We start from the raw sequence: 6,000 nt of genomic DNA on the forward strand, positions 1-6,000 counted from the left end.
TAACAAACACCACGACACGAGAATTTTATATATTAGATTATATCATACGATCAGGCTCATGTGTGGTTTAACTCTCTACTGCTGAATATAGGCTTCCCTTATAAATGGTGGTTTTGCCAGTAGTTGACACGCTTAGGAGGCGGGTTGGCAACCGTAGTTAGGCTTTGGTGATGTTTTAAGAGGGAGGACTCCCCATCTCTCGACCATTAAGCTCCCTTAGTCGCCTCTTACGACACCGTGGGTTTGGGTGAAAGGAAAGGTGTGGCCCATTCTATGCTAGGACCATTCGGCGAAAACAGAAATACATGTTAAACAAATATGTGTACTATATCGACCGAGAAAATAAATAATAGGTTCTAAATTCTTCTAGGTTCGGATTTAGTGATGAATTTGTAGAAATGTAGAGATGTGTGCTTGATGATATTTATATATATAAATTCAGAAGGAGTGAAAGAAAGAAAGATTCAGTACGAGATTGTATAATTAATAATATTTACAGTAAATAAATTCAGATAAAATAAGTCGCGATACAAAATATATTTCAGTAAAATTTGCTAAGACAAGGAGATTGTCAAGAACGTCACTATTTCTTTTTCTGTAACTATGTAGGTTTGAAAGTGGTTGGTAGCCTACAAATTCTTCTTCTTCTTCTTCAAATCCTCGTAGCTGGAGAACGTGATTAACAAACCGCACGATTTTGTGCTTTGTGGATGTACTCTTGCCTGTTGAATTGTATCCATCCATCTTGTTGGTGCTCGACCTCTACTCTTCTTTCCTTTCATACAACCGCTCAAGATTACCCTTTCTGACTAGAAACTGTGATGAATGATAGTTGCTAAATTAAGAATATTTTATTAGAAAGATAATCCAGCATCAATACCACGAATATAAAGAAGGGAAGGCATCAACATAGTAATGTTTATGGCAGTACTATCTGTTTTCCGCAGCTTTGAGTGCGTGAATTAATATTCTTTGTATTAAGTGTAGAAAGAAAGAAAGAAACAATTAATTCATAGAATCATGCGACTCACACAGTAGCATTAATAAAAAAAAAACTAAGTATAAATTTAAAAACCAAAACAAAAATAAACGACAAAAAAACATAATGATAATAAGTGTGTGTACTCGTGTGCGTGTGTGTATCGCAATGTTCTGTGTAATAGGTCTGTGCTCAACTATATTATCTGTGGCTCAACATATTGCTGCAGGGTTTGATTTATGTAGTAAATTGTAGTATGATAACGTATGTGTTTGATCTATGTAGAGTATGTATAGTGATGAATATATGTGATGTATGTGTAGTGTATGGTGTGTAGTATGATTGAATAATAAAGAAATATCTGCATAAACTGTATTAGTAGGATTTTTATTTAGTATTTTATAAAGTATAATTGATGTTTATATTTTTAGTAGGATTAATGAGGCGTTTACTTATATACCCCATATCAACATCATATTTTATCTCTGATAAAACAGCGTCTAATGTTGATATTATCATTTGCTTGAACCGGAAACGCAGGGATTTAATGACTATTTTTTTTTTTTTTATTTATATTTACTTAGAAATTGTTATATAAACATGACGATCCTAATGTTATTGAATCTTATTGTAAACAAAAGAAAAAGAACTTTCATGTGTGTTTACGTTATCACTATCAACTTCCTGTTATTATACCATTCTTATCTTATTCTTATACTAGCGACCCGCCCCGGCTTCGCGCGAGTACTTATTACATCACGTCACATTAGAAACCTCTAAATTTATCAGTGTTTACAATATTATGCATGTATTATACATATAAACTTTCCTCTTGAATCACTCTATCTATTAAAAAAAAAAAACACTTTAAAATCCGTTGCGTAGTTTTAAAGATTTAAGCATACATAGGGACTGACAGACAGCGACAACGACTTGTAGTGACTATGTAGTGATAATTACGTTTGGTGTCAGCGTAATACGTTTTCCTCTTCCATTCATCTGTATTATTAGTTATTACTGCATTCATTTTACTTTGGCCATGTCATCTTTCACACAGTCCATACGTGTCGTTTTAAGACTTTTTTACCGTTGTAGTTATTCAAATTCATGCTTAATTCTTTTTTTAAAACATGTTCATCTCAGTGCACCACGTATTCATGTTAAGACAGGAGATTACTTCTTAACTTAGTCTTACAAAAAGGTATAAAGTCTTTGAACTGAGTTCGACTCTAAACCAACAAAATATTGTAGGATATTGTTTAAATATATCTACGAGTATAACGGGAAATTTTATGAATTTGTTACAGCATAGGTCGCATGAAGACGAAACTTGTCAAAACACGAAACGAAACATGAATTTTCGGAAACGATAGAAATAATAAGTTCATAAAATTTTCTTTTATATATGTATTTAAGTCAAAGGTATTTATTATCAAAATATACTTGTATAAAATATTATTGATTTTTATACTAAGCTAAGCCTGTCCTGTAGGAAACGGGATTCGTATTACGTTATTTACTTTCAAGTCAGATCCCTCAGTTCAGGTACATTTTACTAGAGGGAGACTTTGTAAAAATGACGTATGAATGTGTACATCTCTCCTACTCATGTTTTTGTTACGAAGCGTGTTTGTTTCTGACGTCTGAAAGTAGAAATATCTACGTCTTCTTTAAGAAGCCAGGCTCAATTAGCCCAGAAAAATTATTTTGAATCCGCTAATGAATATCGGCCTGATCGTTTCTCTGATAACTCTTCAGGTGAATATCCATTCAGAATGTTATGGTTGTAAAGTTTGACCTTCGTCATTGTCGTATCTAATGTACGATATGTCGGACGCAATGTCCGATTTAACATATAATAACATGTATATATTTTATTTATCAAATCTTGGTAAAGAGTTAACGTATAATGTAAGTTATTATAATTAATATAAGTGTATCAGCTCTAGTAGATTAGATAAGGTTGCTTTATATGTACATACCCATAGTCTTTGGATAAGCTGTTATGATATTTAATGGTTTTTTTACAAACAAAATAATAGCAAAGATGAAATAGAAAGTTGATGCAATGCTATGCTATGGAATAAAGTGGTAACCGTCGCCTATAGACATGAGCAGTACCATGAACATAACAGAGTATACTGTTTCGTCCATGATACCCCCCATGCGTTGCCATTACTGAGGACTCATGTGTTATTCCTCTGTACTTAGTAAATTCACGCCATATCCCACCCTTCGACGACCCTTCGAAGCAATCGACTTTTGTACAAAGTTTCCCTCTTGTTCGTAAGCATATATTTTTTCATTATACTTTAAAAACTTCGTATATTTACAGTAGTTTGAGCATTTGTAAAGAATTTGGTATATCATATTAATGATATCATTAGATACTCGTATTTCACGCAAAATATTAATAATTTTAATCCAAACGATGATAAAACTTTGATAAATACAATATTGTGAAAGAGGATTAATTGTTGGCGACTAATTGATAATATGAGTATCCGTCGAATATGATGAATAATAGACATATTTAATTTAGAGACCTCCAACGAAGGTTTTTTTTTGATGGGTGAAAATAGTAGGGTAACCCCGCCTGCGCTAACGGGATACGCCGGCGGAGCACCAGTGAAGGGTTACAGATGAGAATGAAAAGAGGCCAGTTAGCCCATCATGATGAATTCATCAGGAATTAACCATGATAGTTTCCAGGGGAAACCGCGAGGAGGTCGAGCTGGTTAGGTATATTGCTAGCAATAGGATTCTCAGTCTTCATTACTAACAATCCCTTTCTCCCCTCCAACGAAGGTTAGGTATTAACCTGTTATATTTTTTATAAGTATCGCATCCGGTAAAGATTGTTTCGCTCCCTACCGCAACCTACCGGGACGATTTCTTCTTATTAGCGATAAAAACAACGCTATCCCTCAAGTTCTAGTAAATGATATATATTTATAAAATTTCACTATTTGGTTGAGCGGTTTCGAAGGTATTAATAAATATTGTCACACGGGATTTTTACATATTAAAATAGAGAATCCTCATCATATCAGCCGTTAATTCTCCATTGCTAAACTATGTTCAGCAGTGGAGAATTATGGCTTGACTATGGTTTGCAATCGTAGTTGGCCTTTGGTGATGTTTCAAGAGGGACGCTGCTGCCCATTCATCGACTATTAAATTTCCTTTGTCTTTACTTATAACATCTATGTAAAAGGAAGGATTCTACATTCTATACCGAGAAGGTAGAGAATCTTACATATGATGAAATCGATGTCATTAGCATCCGACATAGCCTGAAGGATAAAAAAGCTAAAGTGGCAAAGAGCTAGTCACATAGCTCGATAAACTGACAATTGTTCGAATATACCAGAGGGAGACTTTGTACAAAAGTCGACTGCTTGGGTACCTTTGTCTCATTCGTGTTTCAACCGTGAAGGAGTTGTGTTTGCATGGCTGTGTTTCGGTTTGAAGGGTGGGATATGGTGTGAATTTACAGGGTACAGAGGAATAACATCTGAGTTCTCAGGATTTGCAACATATGGGGGGTGTCATGGGCGAAACAGTGTACTCTATTGTGTCCATGGTGCTGCTCGTGTCTATGGGCGACGGTTACCACTTTGCATCGGTTGGGCCGTCGTCTTGTTTGCCATTCTAAGTTGTATAAAAAAAAAAGAATACAAAGGTTATTAAGTGGCGACCCCGTATAAGCAAACGAACGGGGACGATTAGACAGAGCGATGACCTCACTATTGTTTGTAGTCATAATCCAAAGATATTAAAAATGGCGTTTTAAGGCTTCTTAAGGGTTGGCAATGCGCGCGTGACATCCCTGGTGTTAGAGGTGTCTAAAGGCTACGGTAATCCTGATTACCATCACACTGGCCGTATTTTGTTTGTCATCATAGTAATATAAAAAAATGTTGTTTTCCATTTTTTTTAAAAAGATTCATAAAGATATTTTAAGTGCTCAAACGCTTTTTTTTCTTTCGATCCACGACCGACCAAGGACCATCATTTACGCCAAGGATTACTCTATATATAGATAATACATCCGACAGAAATTTAATGAATAAAATATTTTTCAATTGATAGACTATCAGTTACGTAAAGTAATTAATATGATATTAAGACTAGCTGTTTCCGCGACTTCGCCTGCGCCATAGTTGAAATTTAGGTACTAATTTCATGACATAATGCCATAATGACAGAAATGACATATATAAATAAATAAATATGTGTTTATCAATTTATATACCTCGATGTGTAAGGTTATTCATAGAGAATTTATCTTCTTTTACCATTCATTGTTAATAAAATAAATAAATGAAATGAAACCATATAACGTGATTTTCTAATAATGAAAAATATAAATTAAAAAAATAACCTGAATTTTCGCGACTTTTTACTGTTTGCTATGGAGTCTACTCCAAACAGCCATACATTAGTTTTTTAAGTTTTTTCTTATACAATTTAGAATGGCAAACGAGCTGGCGGCCCACCTGATGGAAAGAGGTAAACGTCTATAGACATGAACAGTACCATGGACATAATAGAGTATACTATTTCGCCTATGATACCCCTCATTCGTTGTAATGCTTGAGAACTAAGGTATTATGCCTGTATCCTGTAAATTCACTGCCATATTGCACCCTTCAAATCGATTTCCTATTGTGATTATTTCTTGTAATTGTTTATATTTATAATAAGTTTACTATTGTAATCTTTTGGAGGAAGCAATAAATATCTATCTATCTACCTAAGCAAACGACTTTTGTACAAATTCTCCCTCTGCTATAAAGACGTTTTAATTAAGAACTTTTGTTTGTTCCCGTATGTAATAAATAGATAGATGGATATAATTTTTAAATATATCCGAATTAATTTCCTTTGGTCTATTTTTAATTTAAAAAATATCAATATACATATTTTTCCACTGTCATAAATTCTATTATCACATAGATAATCCTTATTAGACATTTGTGTTAATCCTATGGATTAATTTGTTTTCGTTTTATATC

Source organism: Galleria mellonella, unplaced genomic scaffold (assembly GCF_026898425.1).
Source record: "Galleria mellonella isolate WM207_F2 unplaced genomic scaffold, CSIRO_AGI_GalMel_v1 utg38, whole genome shotgun sequence".
In the NCBI taxonomy this organism is placed as follows: Eukaryota; Metazoa; Arthropoda; class Insecta; order Lepidoptera; family Pyralidae; genus Galleria; species Galleria mellonella.